This window comes from Barbus barbus (genome assembly GCF_936440315.1).
Source record: "Barbus barbus genome assembly, chromosome: 10".
NCBI lineage: Eukaryota > Metazoa > Chordata > Actinopteri > Cypriniformes > Cyprinidae > Barbus > Barbus barbus.
Genome location: NC_136738.1, coordinates 23542230 through 23561993, shown reverse-complemented (window position 1 = coordinate 23561993; position 19764 = coordinate 23542230). Strand labels below are relative to the sequence as shown.

General features: G+C 37.0%; 1 pseudogene across 1 annotated transcript; it reads left to right on the top strand.

Annotated features, from left to right (window-relative positions):
* Positions 1-10892: 10892 nt before the first annotated feature.
* LOC306875648 (zona pellucida sperm-binding protein 4-like) lies at positions 10893-14004 on the top strand (annotated as a pseudogene). Its single transcript has 7 exons — positions 10893-11178; positions 12780-12967; positions 13027-13124; positions 13199-13356; positions 13427-13617; positions 13693-13840; positions 13912-14004. The product of its transcript is annotated as a zona pellucida sperm-binding protein 4-like (transcript).
* Positions 14005-19764: the final 5760 nt, after the last annotated feature.

The window sequence follows — 19764 nt, the reverse complement described above, 5'->3', positions numbered from 1 at the left end:
CTGTGTGCAGATGCTATAACACTGCACTAGGATATGCTTCCTCTGATCTGCATTACCCACTGCCCCCCACAGGCTGGAGCTTTGGAGAACCTATAGGCACCCTTTGATGGTGTCTCAACTATCCTACTGAGTACACAAGAAATATCAATATACATTGCAAATGCCTCAAAACTTCTACTTTATGACTTTTCCTTTAGTTTCTAGGGGAACTGACAGTCTTTCTTGCATAAACTTGTGGGTTCTTCAGAGTTCCTCAGAAACATGTCATTTTTAAGGGATATTTAAAAGTTCTTGAAATGCCATAGAAGAACCTTTAAATGAACAGTTCTTAAAACAACTGTTTTTTTGTTTTGTTTTTTGTGAACATTTTAATAGTCTGAAGAACCATTTGGCACTATAAAGAACCTTTTACACAATTGAAAGCTTCCATGAATTTTTAAGGTTGTTCATGGAACCACTGATGCCAGTAAAGAACCTTTATTTTTAAGAGTGTTTGCAATCATCATTAATTTCATGCCTTAATCTGATAAGGTCAATGAGCATTTGCAATATAATGTGTGTTTATTAAGCATTCAGTAATAAGTAAAATGTTAATCAGAGAGATTTGAGTTAGCATCCACTTACAACACTCGTTAAACTACAGATAGAATTCTGAATCAGTATTCGCCCCCTCACTCACACTTTCCACAGTGCCAGGAGCAACGCCATGGGCTTCCAACTAGGCTTCTGTTAGCAGTGCCTTAGGATCCTGTCATAGCCGACTGGCACAACCTGAAGAGCTCAGTAAGAATAAGCAGAACTTTACATCTGCAATCATCTGAGGGTCAGTTTCAAACCTTCCCCTTGAGCAGAGTTCTATGAGATCAATAGAAAAAAAATTGCAAGAAATCAGAAAATCGTAAAACCTAAAATACTAATGTTCCTCTGCAAACTGGCCCTGAGAAGAATCTGATCACAGCAGGAATGAGACGAAGAACGGTGAAGAATGATAATTCGGTTTCTATTCGTAATGGGCATCTCATTCTTTGTTTGGTGACAGTTGGCAATTGGGAAAATCATTATGTTAATCTACACTAACAGTGCATTCACTTTATAAATCTGGCAGGAGATTTTGCCGGTTCGTTCTGCATTTCAAAGACTGGGGAGAAAATTAGGGGGTGTAGGAGGCACCGCCATTTTTGAGCATGAATTACTCCATCCAGTGCACTCCACGGCCCTGCTACTGATGTGAAATTCCAGAGTCTGTTGTGACAGTGCCTGTTTTTCTGCTCTTATCGACTGCACCGTCTGAGCGAAGCACGGGCAGCGAGATATGGACGAGAAACTTTTTAATGCACTCTACACGTGAGGCTAAGGCTTTATTGTGTGTTGTGCATGAAAAGACACATTTTAATATTGCATTGCTATTTTCATCGGCTCATGGACCAACCTGACTGACAGCCATTATCTGAATATAATTAGTCCAATTAAAAATCTTAAATGTACAGGAAAGATGTTAAAATGATACAGAATTTTTTTTCTTCAGTTTATATACATTCATTTATATACTGTACATATTCATTTGTATTCATTCCATTTCTTATTCTTTATCTATCATCTTTCTATCTATATCTACTGTATATATCTTTATATATAATTATGAATGCATGTGGGTGTGTATACACAGACCCACACACACACAAACAAATTGCCAATGTTTGTAGTCACTTTGCTCAGCAACCACAATTGCAAATAACCTATTGTCAGTCTAATGAACAATGTTATTTGGTGGTGAAATTTGTTGTGATAATTTGTAATAGGGCCTAATACATTTAATTATTTATTGAACATTGGTGTCTTGTATCCCAATGCTATTGTTGTGTCTCTAACTCAGAAAGAACACAATTATAGTGAACTTCATAACAGATTTGTTATTCAGAATTCCTCTGCAAGAAATAACCAGAGGGGGAAGTAATTACTGCCAGCTAATCCACACATAGACACTCGTTAACATGAACGTAATGATGGTTCTCAGAATTCCTGTGTTAAAAAGATACATTTCTTCTTATACCAACATGGTTAAGCACGGTTACGGAGCTTGATTGGTTTGAATGCTTGGCGCACTGAATATGACATTTCAACAGAACTTGACGGGTGAAAAAAATTGAGTAGGTGCTTGTGGCTGTTCTAATTTCAGATCTTCAGCTTTGCTCAGCTTTGCCCTCATTAATCAAATAAAACAATCCAGCTCTGGCGATGTCTTGAATATTTTTCACATTGTTTCTTTAGCCGTTCCTTTTTCATCTGCCCATTCACACTCTCTCACTACTTGCTGTTTTGTCTCCCTTAGTAATCCTTAGTCATACGTTTCTGTTTCTAAGCATAATCATCTAAAACTCAGCAAATGTTCTATCAGTTCAATTATTAGTTGCTTGGTAACCATAATATGAAGTGCTTTATTTTTGTAGTCATATTCATTGTCCGTGTGATTTTGTGGCTCTTTATCTATATACTGCATTTGTCCACCCTCAGATATGTCTCCTAGGACAGCAATTATACATTAGTGTTTGTGATTTTAAAGAATCACTTAGTACTTTTTATCCCTTATTTTAAAAAAGTTTTATTCATAAAGAAATTAATAACTTAAAAAACACACCCTACAGTCATATAAAATATGACCAGTCCAATTGCAATAACTTCCTGTTTTTTAATACTTGAAAAGTATTTAAACTCACTTTTACAGTTGCATTGCTAACTAAAAACTATTGCATCTATGCAACTTGTCAATAAACAGAGTGCATCTTTAAAACAAATGGTCGTATGGGGATGTCTCTTTTTGTTCATCATAAAAATTAATAAACGCCTCTATGTGCAAAGTCAAAGCCAAGAACAACTTTAGACGTGTTAATGAAGTGTGTTAATTAACATTCTCTAAATTGCAATATTTTTGGTTGTTTTTCTGTGCTTTTTGAAATCACAATATTCTTTCATTTATATTCAAAAACATTTGGTTGCTGCCTTCAGCATTTTTTGAATCCATGATTAACTCATTTGCCTAAATGCTTCCCAAGATTTGTTTGTTTACTGAAAACACAGAGGCTCCTCAATTATTTCATTCAACCCCTCAATGAGATTATGTATGTATTTGACCAGAAAGCATTCTGTCTGCTGCCAAATGACATCTTAGAAACAAATTATTGCCTTTTTCTACACCTATAACCCGGGTGGTGTGAGGGAGACGGGGAATAGCTCAGTTTAATAGCCTTTAAGCTTGAATGATCAGTCTTGCAGAGGTGCAGTGGAGACAGTGGCCCATCCCCTCTACTCCCACTGGCAGCTTTTGAGTGGGTGGGTGGAAATCAAAGAGACCATTTTAAATGAGCATTTCAAATCCATTACACAGCAAACATTTAGATGCGCTGGAGGCAGCACATAAAGCAGAGAAGCTGTGAAATGTTTCCCATTGTATTACAACACATTTTGCTGCAGCCGAAGCAAGACAAAACCACATGGGTATGGATTAAGAAATTCAAGCCGTGAATTCATTTTACAAAAAAGACCCACACTTGATCATTCGCCAAATTGTAGAGTGTGGCATAGTACTAGAGGAAATGTTCGCTGATAACGCATGAACCCTTAAAGGGATAGTTCTGTCATCATTTTCTCACTCTCATGTCATTCCAAAAACTTTATGACTTTCTTTTATTTATGCATTTCCCAGATGCTTTTTATCCAAAGCAACTTTGCATTCAAGGTACACATTTACATTTTCATCTGTTCTTGCTTACCCTGGGAATCGAACCCATGACCTTGGCTTTTCCAGAGCCATTTTTTACTGTTTGAGCTATGGGAAAGCTGCAGAACACAAAAGAAGATATTTTGAAAGTCAGCGGGGTCCAAACAACATTTCCACAGGAAAAATTAAAGGTTTGGAACGCAATAAGGGTGAGTAAAGATGACAGAACTATTCCTTTAGGAAAGAGAAGGAAAGGAACTGTGAACTGACAACTATACAGAATAAATCTGTCATGGACTGTACAGTTACTTTAAATGCATTCTGGCAGAGCTTTATTATGTGCATTTTATGTTGAATTGAATCATTCAGATTAAGAATTGTATTCATGTAAATGATTCTGCTTGACATACAGTGGGATCTAAATATATAAATATACATATCTATGCACTCTTTATGGGTTTGTACCTTAAAGCACAAGCTGCTTTTGGTTCATTCTCAAATCATGTTTTACACAATTTTTTGGCGTTTGTGGCATGTTGAGTGCATGCTGTTAAAAAGAAAATGCAGAAGCATTTTCCTAGTGGTCTCAGACTTTTGAACCCCTTTGTGAATTGACAACACACTGTGCCTGTTATATGGTTTGGGAAAAGACCCCCATAAAGTAAAAAAATAAAATACAAATGCCCGTGATAACCAGTTCCAGGTGGCAAATATCGCCTTTTAATAAAACTCCACAGTCTGTTCACTGACTGTCTGATGTTGCTCAAAAATAGGAAAGCACTTTCTCAATCTGGCAAACTCTAATCTGATTGGCTGACTTCACGCAATCGGGAATAAGAACACAGTTTTTTTTTTTGTTTGTTTTTTTTTGAATCAGTCTGTCTGGAAACAAAGTCATACAAGGTAACATACTGATTTAACTGGTGCTGTTGAGGATGAAATAGTCATTGGATTTGCCACAATTGCCAGGGCAGTCCAGAAAACGTTTCTTATTTTCATTTAGATTAGACACTGAAATATTTACTAAAATAACATAGCATAGACATTAAAAAATAGAAACCTAATGAAATTACTAAAAATTACTAAAACTAAACTAAAATTACTAAAACTTTCAAATTGAAAAGAAAATATAGAAATTAAATCTAAATATTAATAAAACAAAATATAATATTATCTCAATTATACTAAAATGACATATATAAATCTTAAAAATAATTTTGTTAAGGCACTTGGAAACATGTTCACTACATATCCACAAACAGAACTGTATATTACTTTTAAATTAGTACATTCTTTTTTATTTATTTTATTTTTTTCCCCCAACGGTGCTCTATTATTGTGGTTGATCTCTTTACACATCAGTTATGCATTCTCCTCACGTCTAAGTGGCTGATTATTGGCTAGAATATTAGTAATGTCTACCAGACCTTATGTCGTAGTCAGAAGTCTGTCTACAAGAGACTGCATCTCACCTGATGTCAACAAACATGTTTGGAAAGCGAAACCATTACCGAAGTCTAGGGACCTTTTGATGGAGGACATAAATTTGCAGAGGCACAAACACACAAACCATGGGGCTATTAGTTACGCAATGGGAGGTCTCTTTCCCCAACCAGCATCCATCATGGTAAAATAGCATCCACAGCTGTGCCATTCCCATCTAAGTGTGTGTGGTAAACTCAGGAGATGCTACTCTCATCCCATTACTGGAGCATCTCATGTCCGACCTCAGCATTAGTGAGTCCCTGTGTCCTCCACTGAGTGTGTGTGCATCTGTATCTTCCTTTATTGCAGTGTGGATCCGAAAGAAGAGCTGCTTAAAGCCAAGAGATGTGACTGATAGTGGCAGATGGAGGACTGATGATTCCAACTGCCCACTGAGGGAAGACACTTCACACATCTCTATTTCACAGTTTGGCATTTAGGCCCCAGTACAAGTCACAAACAGCCATCAGAAAGTTTTCTATCAGAAAGTCAGAGAATGTGCAGGATAAGAAACTCCAAGGGACCAGATGTCCCACTGTACGTGAATAATACCGTATCTGCACGGCTGTGCGATGATATACAGCGTGCTGAAATCCTATGGGTGATGTATGAAGTGAAATCTCTCTGCCTTCCCAGGATACAAACAAACTCTTGCTACTGACTCATTTGTAGGGAGAGGCAGAACTTGACTACTCATGTTTAAACATGGCCGCTACAATGCTATCTAAACAAACCCTTCAGGCTGTGAGCTGATAAGCCCCGGATGGGTTTATGCTTTGCGTTTAAGAACAAAATGACAAATGCACAGGGGCTACGTTCACACAGCAGCATAATACGGTCAGTTTTGTTTTAGAATGCTAAATACTGTTATGTTCATATACTGTATAATCTTAGCAAACTGAAGTGGAGGACTTTAAGTGTAAGTTTGTGTGAGCGGAACCACACTGGACAACTAGCTAATTAAAGGCATAGTTCAACCAAAAATTAGGATTCTGTTATCATTTACTTGCTTTCATATCGTTCCAAACGCACTGCAAAAATAACTTCTTAATAAGATTTTAATTAGTCTTGTTTGACGTGTTTACCAGTAAAATATATACAATTCTTGCAGGACTGCATAAGATAGTGTTCTCAGAGAATATTCTGTATCATTAATACAACTGAATTTTGTGTTCATTTGTTTTAAACAAGTTAAAAAGAATTAAAACATGTCCCAGTACAGAAAGACAAATACACTTACAGTATATTCAAATTAAAATATGCTGTATGAAAACAAGTATTAATATTGTATGCAATGTTGCTTTTAATGAACATTTGTCTTGTTTTATTTATTTATACAGTTATTTAGTGTACTTGCATTGGAAAAGAGACAGTCCGATATTAAGAATATTTATAAGAACTCAAGTTTTTTAATGACTGTATACTTTTTAAATGAAAAGATTTATAAATGTATAAATCTCCTTGTGTATCATAAAATTGCATAAAGTGTGTCGTATATTGTAAATAGAGGATACTAGTTTGTGTTTACTAGTAAAATACACTTGAATGGAAGAGGATCAAATCCTTTTATCAAAGTTGTCCTAAAACCAAAATGAGTTCTTGTCTTAGGACAACTTTGAAGAACTTTTTTGATCCACTTCAAATGTTGACTATAGTATACAGTGCTGTGAAAAAGTTTTTGCCCCTTCCTGTTTTTTTGTTTGTTTGTTTGTTTTGCATATTTGTCACACTTGAATGATTCATATCAACTTCATTTTAATATTACACAAAGATAACCAGATAAATACAAAATGGAGTTTTGAAATAATGATTTCATTTATTAAGGGAAAAAAGCTGTCCAAATCTGCCTGACACTACGTGAAAAAGAAATTGAATAACTGACGTAAATCTAATAACTGGTTGTGCCACGCTTTGCAGCAACAACTGCAATCAAACATTTTTGATAACTGGCAATGAGTCTTTCACGTTGCTGTGGAGGAATTTTGGCTCACTCTTCTTTGCAGAATTGTTATAATTCAGCCACATTTTAGAGCATGAATGGACTGTTTAAGGTCATGCCTTAAATTTGACTGATGAACTCTATATATGTTTTTTTTTTTTTACATATTTGCACCTTATACTGTATCGCGAATTGAGGATATTTGTTTCCACTTAGACCACCCATCCAATCGGTGAACATTGTTGGTGGGCCGTCCGAATACAAGCTTGCTCTTAATAACCAGTGTGTGCACGACTTCTGCATGAGAAATATACATTCTGCTAGAGGCTATGCAAAGGAGTTCCCACGGAAAGAACATATCAGCAGATCGCCATGGCAACCCTTCATATACAATTGACAGCTTTGTTTACTAGTCTTCACTTTTACCAGTGGAATTTACATTATTTATGCCATTTAAAAGGCCTCATTCTACTAACTTCAGTCCTCGGCGAGGTGAAATACTTTCAAATTAGTAGAGAAAGCGTAGGTTGTGCGTTTCAAAGTTCACTCCATTTCCATTTAAATGAATAGCTGTGTGAGCACTTTTGAGGAAATATGACATTTTAGTTAGGTTAACATATTGTGTATGTTTTTCAAAGTCATCATCTGTGAAATTACAAAACCACAGGCACAGAGAGAAAGGGGGCTATGTAGAGGCCCAATAATATCATTACCAAACACGTAAATCATCAAGCAGCCATTTGCACATCAAGCAGACATCGCTCCTGGCGGATAGACAGCTGTGGTTTTTGGGTTACTCGGTTTTAGGTGGGAAGCAATGCCCTTCACAAATTTCTGATCATATGAATGTCATACTAAATGTTTATTGATCATATTGGTTTGCTGGAGAACATTCTGATCTATTTATGACACAAAAAAAGAGACATTCATGTTATTCTGCTCCGTTCTGATACAGTATTTTGTTCAGACCATGCTGAATGGATAGTAGGTTTAGTAGAAACCTCTAGTTCCTAAAAGCAAAAAAAAAAAAAAAAAAGTAGCTGTATATTATAAAGACATGCTATCTTAGCTAGGCATTGTCATGTGAAAAAAAAATATAATAATAATAATAATAAATTAAAAAAAAAATCAAATTTGAGCCATTTCCACCCTGTAGAGAATATTCTGTTATTCTTAGTCTTATTATTTTCAATTCCGTTGACTAATGCAAGAACTTGCGGTTCATATCAGACCATGTCCAGCAGACTTTCTCATTCATTGCCTTTCTTTTATTACCTTTCCATTTTACCTGCCGTGCAACGCAGTTGAATTGAATATGTGAATGGAAATACCATTGTGCCTTTTGTTCTTCAGTTATGAGAGTTCAAGTGTGAATTAAGTGTGGTGTTTCTTTTTCTTTTCTTTTTTGATAAAAAGAAAAAGGACAGAGAAAGAAAGTGAAAAAGAAAGCAACTGAAAAGATTGTTTGACCAAGAATAAAAAAAGTCAATTATATGACAATTTTAGAGCAATGAATCATAAATGTAATTTTTCCCAAGGTCTACAGGTTATTCCCTACAGTAGTGCCTGTGACACTTACTGTAACATTACTTTACTTTGAGAGGATAAAATAATAGAAGCAACTGCTGAACAGTTTGAACTTATGGTCTGTGAATTCTGCTGTTGCTAATTTAGCACTTTGCACTGTGAGGTGTGTGAAATCTTATTCATGTAGAACAGACTTTGACACAGTTGACAAATGGGTTTATTAAATGTACTCAATTGAATGTATACATTGTTCTTTGCTTAGTTCACTTAAATATGTTTTTTTTATATATATGTTTTTTAACACACACACACAAATAAGCCTGATAGATATCACTTAAATAAGTGTTTTGAGAAATTCACCTGTTGCTGTGACAGACCTCATTTTTTTTTTGGCCAATCAGAAAACACTTTCTGAATCTCAGATAAATCTCAGGGATGGGGATAATGCATGTTGTGCATGAAATTAATTACATTTACAGGTCAGTTTTATTGTTTTTCATCAATTTTTCCCAGACATGAACATATTTTTTTGAAAATGTTTTAGAAAAGTGTGTGAAAAAGTTTTATGGTCGGTCACAATTGTGACCGGTGGCATAATGTATGTACTGAATTAACATATTTCTTCAGCCATAAAAATTGTTATATATTTTAGCCCAGCTATTTTAAACTGTTTGATCACATTCTAGGGTTAATGTTATACATAAAAATCCCTTACACAACACTGACAGGAATACTGAGATAAAAGACAAAAAAATACAACCATCAACATATTTCAAAATTGTGACTTTTTTTGTATCATATATAATCATTTTTTTTTATATTGGTGCTACCAGTATTATAAGATCAATCTTGTAACTTGTGATATTAAAATTTTTAATTTAGTGCAATATTTTGTCATTGCAACATTTTAGTGTAATTTTCACTAACAACTGCAATTGGATTTATGTATACCTTTAAGCATTAGTTCACTGTTATCCCACCGGTCACTATTGTAACCATCAAGATATTTATTCATGCTATGACCACACTCAACAAAAACTGCACTTATTTAATTGAGAGCCTTTATTTTTCCATATTTGCAAGAAGTGCACTAAAACATCAGTCAGTAAGGTTTTTAGAGCTTTATAAATTAAAACATTTTTTTTTACTGTCACTATTGTAACACATTTTTTTATAATTTGACATTATAATGGTTTCATTATATTCTGTGATTTAAAGAACCCATTGTTGTGAACCCATTGCAAAGTCTTTTACCGAAGCCTAATCTTTAAGTTAAATTAAAATGAATGAAAATTCTGTTAACATTTACATTATGCAGGTACATATCATAAGTAGTAAAATGCCTGAAATTGATTTCTGCAACTTTGAGCTTTGAGACTTAATGGCAACCAAAAACTCATTAAAGGGTTAGTTCACCCCAAAATGAAAATTCTGTCATTAATTACTCACCCTCATGTCGTTCCAAACTCGTAAGACCTTCGTTCATCTTCGTTCATCAGCCACTGATGGCCACCGTTTTACCAATGTATTTACTATGTTTCTGGACCTGGGAATATTTCAGTTGTGTTGCTGTCTATGGAGTATCAGATAGCTCTCTGATTTCATCAAAAACATCTTAATTTGTGTTCCGAAGATGAACGAAGGTCTTACAGTTTGGAACGACATGAGGGTGAGTAATTAATGACAGAATTTTCATTTTGGGTAGAACTAACCCTTTAATGTCATGTGTTTGAAACCAGAACCCAATGAGAGTTACATTAGGTTACACATCAGCACTTCATACAGTATGTTCATCTTGGTATATGCCATTGAATGCAGTCTTTCATTCATGAGTTATATTAGGCTAAATTAAAAGTTTCTGTCAGATCCAAAAGCCACGAGAGTTAAAAAAAACACTTTTTGAGGGAGGACCAAAAACATGTAAGCTAAAGTGGGGGGTATATTACATTTACATTTTACCCTTGATATTTATGAGACCTTGAATTAATCATTGAATTAGCACATTAACACAATTTAAGAGTACAATGGTTTCATAGCCGTTTCATAGCATGACATATCTTATCAAACCTGGTGAGGCCAGCAGAAACGTTGCAGATCTTGATGAATCAGGGCTGGGTGCTAATTGGTGGTAAATACTGAGGCGGAGAAACAGTCAAAGGTGGCTAATTATCACCCTTTAAAAATAGCTGTTTGCAGGTGCTAAGTAGTTGTGTTTGGTTCTGGAACATGGCAGCACGTTGGAGCTTCTTGCAAGTTGTGGTACTTTGGATCACTAGTCGTTTGTGTGTTGCATATTTACTAGCACAAAATCAACAAGCTTTCCAGTGGCCTGGACAGCAGTCTTCTTTGAGTGTTGATGATAAACAACCAGCTCCTCAGGCAGATCCTTTTCATAAGCGTAATGTGGAAGACAATGAGAAGGTGCAGTGTGGAGAGCCTGACATTTCTCCTGCAAACTGTGCTGCTATAAACTGCTGCTTTGATGGACAACAGTGCTATTAAGGCAAAGCGGGTATGTAATTTGTAACATCCTGAGACTTGAATTGTGATCATACATCTAATGGTGCTTTTCCACTGCATGGTACAGCACGGTATGGTTCAGTACAGCTCACTTTTGGGGGGGTTTCCACTGGGAACAGTACCTGGTACTTTTTTAGTACCGCCGAGGTTCCAAGCGAGCCTTACCGTTACCAAAACATGACATGTAAATTCTGCCGATCACTGATTGGCCGGAGAAAGTCATCACTGCCTGTGTCATAAAAATTTCAGCACAAGACCAGCATTCCCGCTAGATTTAAATCGGCACAGCCAGGGATGGACCGAACCCAACTGTTTTGAATGAGCGCACCAGTGGTGTAGTGGCGGGTGCGCTCATTGGTTGGCTTAACAAAAAAAAAGTTCCAAACAAAGATCACCGCAGAACAGTCGCACATCTCAGAGCAACAAGTTACTGAATTAATCATGAGTCATTGATTCAAACCATTCATAAAGGCGCTTGCTTCAGACGACCGATTCATTCAAGAATGATCAAATCATTTGAATAAATGATTCAATGACTCATTAAGACAGTCACTTGCTGTTACCTACTGGTGGTTTACTTTCATATTTAAAAGTAGCCTACTGTATTTTCCCCATTTCATATTTGTATATTAAACTAAGTTTAAAACACAGCATTACTTATGCAGTTGCAATTTTGGAAAATTATTCATGTTACATTTCAGTATTAAACTGTCTGGGCTTTTTTTTTCTGCAGTGGAAAGAAATTTGAGGCTGATTTCATTTGATTCATGTCTTATATTAACTGGAAATTATAAATAAAACGTACATTATGAAACAAAGGTTGACATTTAATAAGTTAAGAGAAACTGCCTTTTTTTTTTGGCTAGTAGAAGTTGTGACTGGCCGGTAACTTAATTTTATTAGCAAAACTGTCTGGTGAGTGAAAGTTCATTTCAAACCCTGTTGAAGACCCCTGGTATAGTAGCATGTACAGGCAAGTCAAGGCAACAGGTTTAGTTGGCGTTTCCTTGGGGGATGGGAGAGTATAGCCACTTCTCCAGGCAGCACTGGAGCGCACCTTTTTTAAACCACCAAAAAATGGCTGTCGTTGTCTGAGGAAGTACAGACGATCCTCTCATTGATGGCTGAGCGGGTCCAGCGAGAGAGTGATGGAGCGACATGGAATTAAAACATTTTTCAGGAGTCATGGCAGTAGAGGCGGTGCAACTATAATGACGCGTGAAGAATCCCACCCACTCGAAAGCGATTACTAAACTGCAGTGGAAACACAAACTGAGCCGTGTCGAGCAGAGTAGTACCACGCAGTGGAAAAGCGCCATAAATGCAGTGTAATTAGACTCAACTTTAGAACATGGCTTGAACTTTTTTTTTTTTTTTTTTTTTTTAATAAAGCACCTTTTTAGATCACAAGTACCTATTTGCAGTTTCATTTGTGTAAATTAAGTGACACGTGAGTAATGTTTGTTTCTTTAAAATGAATTCTTGCACCATTTAGCTCCATTTGGTAAATTGTTAATACTGGTTTCATGTGGCATGTCTTGCCTACTTGAGGCCTTGTCTTCCCTATTAAAGTGTTTTTCCCCTCTTTGCCAGTGACTGTCCAGTGTAGAAGAGATGGGCAGTTTGTAGTTGTGGCAATGAGAGATGCAACCCTTCCAAGGCTGAGTTTGGATTCCATCAGCCTTTTGGGTGGAACTGATCCTCCTTGTGGTCCTGTTGACACCACTGTAGCTCTTGCCATCTACCAGTTCCCTGTCACTGCTTGTGGCACCACAATGATGGTTGGTATCTTATCTTATGTAGCACTTATCTGCTTAAGTTAACTTTAACTTCCTTGCAGATGGATGGCGATGTTCTAGTCTATGGAAACTGAATGACTTCTACCTACGAAGTAGGTGTTGGGCCACTAGGCTCCATCACCAGGGACAGCCATTATGAGTGACTAATAGTAACTTTAATTGGTGTCATGACTCTTGGTCCAGGTCTTCTAACTTGGGAGTCTTCCCTTTCAGGCTCTTCTTCCAGTGTAGATATTCTGGCACCAGTGTTGAGGCACTGGTTGTTGAAGTCAACACTGTTCCTCCTCCACCTCCTGTAGCTGCTCCTGGACCTCTGAGAGTGGAGCTTAGACTGGCTAATGGGCAGTGTTTTGCTAATGGATGTGTGGAAGGTAAAGTGTAATTTTTAACTTGTCCACTTAAAACTGGGGTTGCTCTGAATGTGCCGTCTGACTTGTGCAGAGGATCAAGCATACTCATACTATGGTGACGCTGAGTATCCTGTGACCAAAAGTCCTGCGGGAGTCGGTCTACGTTGAAGTGTGCATTCTAGAGAGGACCGACCCCAACATTGTTCTGACTTTGGGTCACTGCTGGGCAACCTCAAACCCTGACCCTCAGAGCCTGCCCCAGTGGGATCTTCTCATGAACGGATAACCACTAAGGTGACTTTTTTTTTTAAGTGTAACACTGCTGGATAGAATTGTTTATTATTTGCTATTGTGCAGTTGTCCTTACCAGGATGACCCTTACCTGACGACTATGATCCCTGTGGATGGGTCTTCAGGCCTGCCGTTTCCAACCCACTACAAACGATTTGTACTCAAAATGTTCATGTTTGTGGAACCTGCAACTTTGGCTCCCTTAATGGAGACGGTACTTATCTCTCTGTTTTTCAGACCTTTTTGTATTTGGCTTTACTTTGTCTAAAATCTGTTCTCTGCCAGGTTTTCATTCACTGCAGTACATCAGTTTGTACCCCAACTCCAGCAGACTCCTGTGTTCAGACTTGCAACAGGAAGAGTGAGCGCTACTTCTAGTTAATAGTCTGTGGCATACTTGAGCCCTGTTCTGACTTTCTTTTCTCTTGCAGAGAGAGATGCTGGGAAACGAGCAGATGGTACCCATACAGTTGTCTCCAGTGGAGAAATTATCCTTAAATTCCTGTGACTCATTTTCCAATAAATTGTCAAGATTCTGAATATCTTGAGTTGAAGTTCTTTTGAGCCATCCTGGGTTCTCGCACTTCTACAGATCAGACTGCATGTAGAGGCTATGCAAATTTTTGTGCTGGTCTTAATGCACTCTTTATTTGAATTAATCCATATGATCACACTAGTGCTGCGCACAAACATTTAGTTCTAGCATTGCTTGACACTTCAGCTATTCATCGTCAAACTGAAATGCCGTTTAGGGGTGTGATATTCAAATGGCTATTGTTTTTAGCAACCACATTTATTAATATGATGATTCGTACGATGAGATTTGGGTGGCATACGAATGTTTCATGACTCACAAGTGAGGTGTGTGTGGGTTTTTTTTTTTTTTTTTTTTCCCGCAAGGTTCTGTGTTCATTTTTACGTTAGATTGATAAATGAGGCCCAATGAGTGCTCCAAAAGCAATCAAGTGCTTTTAAGAAAACTGTATTGCTGGCTTGTCTCATTTCTTTTTGAGGTATAATGCATCAAGAATTTGAATTACCAGGCTTTGTTTTGGACTCCTCGGCATCTCATCTGTGAGGACCTTGATAAGTTTTTCATGCACACAAAGCACCAATTCACAATTGCTGTGGATAATTCTGTCATCCCCTCAACAAATTAAGCATTGAAATATAAAATGGCTAATTACCAAACTACAATAGGCTAATGGGAGAAGCTCACAGTTTTGTGAACCGCTTTGGTTGTCTACTGATTGAATTCAGGCACAGTTTAACAGTTTTATTCCTAACAATGCATGCATCTCGTGCTGGCTTAATTGCAGCACCCTCAGAACTGACAGTCAGCAAGCCTCTGGTGGTAAAAGTTAAGCTTTTAGATCTTATTCCCTTTGTGCTAGTGGCATCTGCCGTGTTGACAAACACCCAGTCATTTGCGTGTCCAGGGATCGCTGGTCTTTTCCTGTGAGTGCCATGTCTTACTATGAACATGATTATCTGAATCCCTTCTTACATTTAAGTTCTAATGTGAAAAAGTAAACTCTGGTGGCGGTGCTCTTATGGAACAATCTGTGCCAAATACAGATCGCTAAGTCACTAGCTCTCTAGTATTTTCTGCATGATCGTGTTGCGAAACCCTGACGAGAACTATAAAGTTGTATGGGTTCTGGTCGTCAGTTTTGTGTAAAATTTAGTATGGTCTCCCTTTACAACTGAGTTGTAAATTGGCCACACACCACAGGAACATGACTTGGAATGACAGGAAGAGGAATCTAGCTAGCTTCAACCCAAAATCTCAGAGAATTAAACCATCAAATTTCAGTTAATATGACTTCTACTTCCTAAAATTAAAACTTACGTTACAGCATTGTGGAGTTCAGCATGCTGTCCACTACCTCAATTAGAATTCTTAAGACATTTAAAAGGCATTCTCATTCCAGTTCAGAATAGTGCACAACCCTGATATACATTAACAGAGACATGATGATTGAAAGCGGTGAGTGTCAGCACTTGCAAATGATGCATGTGTCATATGTAGGAACTACAAATCATCTTACTCTCTGCTCTTAGTATGAGTCACTTGAGAATTAAGCGTAGAATAAAAATATCATAGTTGATGTACTGCAATAATGAATCTAGGAAATAGGCTCCAGAGAGAATTATGAAGGTTAAAGCTGCTGGCAGTTATTTATATTTCACCATTTTAAATGGTGATGCATTGCATATTTGCTTGCAAATAAGTTGTTTCTCAACTTTCTGTGCTAATAGCCATAAAGTGTCTTACAAATGCCATAGAAACAAAGTCACGGAATGTTAAAATATTCCCTCGTTATTTATTTGCAAATACACATTTGCATTTTTATGAACCGTTTGCTAGATTTATACATTAGAAATTTATGTGTTCTCTATCATTGGCGATCACACATCTGCTCAGAGGTATAAATGTGACTGAATAACTGGCTTACCCAGTAAGGCCAGGTATAACAAACTTTTAATGGGACCCCTAACAGTGTTATTAGCAAAACACTGGCCATTTAGAGCATCAGGAGAGCTGAGCCTGCCAGTTCACGTCCCGTCTATTTTAACCTGAACAATAATGCGGCGTTGAAACTGGAACCAATAAAAAAATGATTAGCTTACTTCCCAGTGCTAATTGTGCTGCGACTAATTCTGTGATGCGCCGACAGTGTAATATTATACACTGAGGAAATTACCAGCAATTAACTGAAGGCAATCCAGGAGATTATTTTAAACAAATATTGTTGGAAAATGCAACAAGCCGTTCAGTTAGGTTTGTCTTGACATTTTTCTTTCAGTGCAGCCTGTTTTTTTCCGGGTTAGCAGAGGGTTTCCTTGAAATCAAGCATGGAGCATAATGGAGCCTAGATCAAAGACTGGGAGTTATAAGGCTCAGCTATAGCAGTGGCATGAAAATGGGAATTCGTAAAGAAGCAGACCTCATTATAAACAACCATGCTATCTGTGAAAGTGCTGGGTGGGCTTTAGTCAGTGTGACGGAATACATTGGCGTTCCCCAAAGACATTTGCAGTGCATCAAACTACACATGACACTGCAGCGGCTTTGCAATAAAGCAGATGCAGGACTGTGGCCACTACCATGATGGCCAGCTGGCCTCATCATATTCTTTGTACTGAGAACATAGGCGTTTCCCTGCTGACAAGACTGTTAAGTCCAATGCTGGTTCAGACAGGTTAGTGCTAGTCTGAGATGAATGGGAATGTTAACGGATGGCTTTTTCTATAGGCCTCCTTGGAAAATAAAATTTAGCTGGAAAAGCTGGTTGTTAATTAAAAAGCCTCCTGGAAACATGAGCATGCCAACATCCTTTGATGGAGAACAGAAAATACATTTTCTGTTCTTTTCAGCAGGAATACCCTCAATAGTCATGAAAAAATAAAGTGAAGTAAGTAATGTGAGATGGAATATAGACTTGTGATTGGATGGCAATGAGAGACAGGAACTCAAAAGCTGCAAGGTTTGATTCCATGATCTAAGAAAAATGCCCTTCTTTCTTCCCGTCCTTGTAAATTAAATGTCTTGAGTATTCAAAGTTGCTTGCTTTTCACTCATCACTCCATCCCATCAACAAGCCATTGCTCACCGCTAAAATTACACCATTTCCTTTGGATTGTTTGAGAACAGCTTCTACTCAGCTTCTTCAGCTAGGGTTACAAAAAGTCTTTTCACAGTCAGATCTGTTTGTATTATATCAGTGACATGCAGCTGTTTGCCTCAAACAAGATTTTAATAATTGCGTCCGATAATTGCATAGAGAAAAGCTCCTGTGGGCCACTCAGGAACTCTTGACAACAAATTACTGCATGCAGGACTTTAAATAGCTTTCAATGTGGCATTTTCAAAGCTATGAGGCTTTCACTTTTATGTTTGTGGATATCTGACATATCAAGATGATGAATATGTGAAAATAAACTATTCATTAAATAACTTTTGATACTTGCTGAACTAGTTTATTTTGTCCATTTAGAGTAATGTATTTAGAGTAATGTGACTCAATTACTTCTGTATGTACACACCAGTGGCGAGACTACATATGGCATTGGGCCACTCAGATATCTGCGTGACAATAATCTCTCATACATAAACATAAGAACTACTTGAATGTGTAAAGATTAAGTAAGTAAAAATACCTTGTGGATGAATGTTGATCTTCCGGTTGAGCGCTTCTATTCTATGGTGAATGGTAAATACAGATGTCAATCTGAGGGATTGATCCAGTCACCCTCCTGCTGTAAAACATTCTCCAATTTAGTCTTTATTCACCATCCCTAACCACTATAGAGAATGGTGTTACACTGTATTGCTTTCTAGGTGACTGTTTTAATTAGATGCCATATTAGAAGGATCACGCGGCCTTTCTGCTGGTGAGTTTAAGGAAGTGTTTTGATTTTCTTTCATGAAAAATAACACCATTGTAGATCATTCAATGCTACATTGAGAATTGCCATAGTTACTCATCGTTCAAGGAGAAAACTGGAAAATGTAATTTATTTCACTTTTGTCTTTTTTTTTTCTTTTTCTTCATGTGAAAGCACTAAGGGATGCAGGTTGAGGAGGTGACGTGAGGACACCAGATAGTAAATCTTTTAATAATGCCACTGATTAAAAATATCGCCTATCACTCAATTATAATAATTAACATTACCTTTGCAAACATAATTGTCCCAGTTTGTTGGCTTGTGAATTAGCAAAATTTGCACACAACCATTTTGGTTGTCCTGTGTTGAATTAAATCTGGAATCAAGGCTACTTACCAAATAAGTAAAGATGAGGGCATAAAATGTTGGTTTTAAGTTATAATTTTACCTGGATATTATCATAAATATTATGTGATTGTAACTGTTCCATGTTTGTTGACTGTAATTGCAAAATAATCACCTAAACCACAATACGAACATTGCCTTGACCACCGTATTTATTGTGGATTGTAATTTGCTTTTATGAACAATATCTTGCAGTATTTGCTTTCATTCATCAGGCAGTTCACTTTAAAGTTATAGATATACAAATCCAGTCTGAACTAGTTTTGGGAAATCAACATTGTTACCTCATTAAATCAATGAGTGTTCAACATGCAATGGTAGTTTAACGGTCTTGCTGTTTCTAAAGCCCTATTAGTCTTCATTCAGTTTAGGAGATTCTTTATTTAGCAGTGAGGTGGTCAGTTCAGGTTCCTAATCTCACTTTCTTTCTGGATTTAATAAAAATGCTTCATAAAATGTTTTAGAGGCCTCTGACTAAGCTTTTAATGGAGGACAGGTCATCTCAGATTCAGATCTCACTTTTTACCAACATATTTTGTGTGGCCGCTTAAGGGCTGGTGGAGGCCTTGAGGTCACATTGTAATTCTGCAAACTGAAGGTGGTAACAGGGGACCTGGAGGCAGCAGACAAAACTTTCAGCTTGTTAGATTTATTTCTAATTATAGAAGAATATTTTTGGACTTTTTCCATCTTTTTATTGACAGAGACAGTAGAGGGGGATGAAGAAGTGCTCATAGATATTTTCAGTCATTTTTCATTTATAAACTGTATTTATTTATTTTTTGCCAGGATTTTCTACATGGGTTAAAGATATTGCTTATTCTCACAGCTACAAACATAAACAGTGGCCCTCCCCCATGCCACCATTACTTCACAGAGTAAATCACTGTTTTAATCAGTGAAACATCTTGTTTTAAAGCCATAGATGCATATTCTATTTATGGAGTAACCCTGTTTACAAATTCTTTGCCTTCTGGCTTGAGGATATATTGCATATTGACCTAAAAACACTTAACGTTTAAACCCTTTCGTTATCAGCTTACAACAATAAGATAGAACACAGTAAATTTGAGTATGGTTCCAAAAGTGAAAAAAAAGAACCTTTTAGTTTTTCAACTTTAGAAAGTTAAAACATGTTTTTAATAGCCAGCTTCCTGGTGACGAACAGCATTAATCATAATCCTGAAGAAGCTCGTTGAATCCACCAATCAGAGAAGTCGGTGCTACCATGGAAATGAGAACTAAACCAAAAGTGCACAGCTGCGACTTACAACATAAAGTACAACAAATGTCACAGTCAAGTTACAGTTTGAAACAGCTTGAATATATTTATGTATGAAA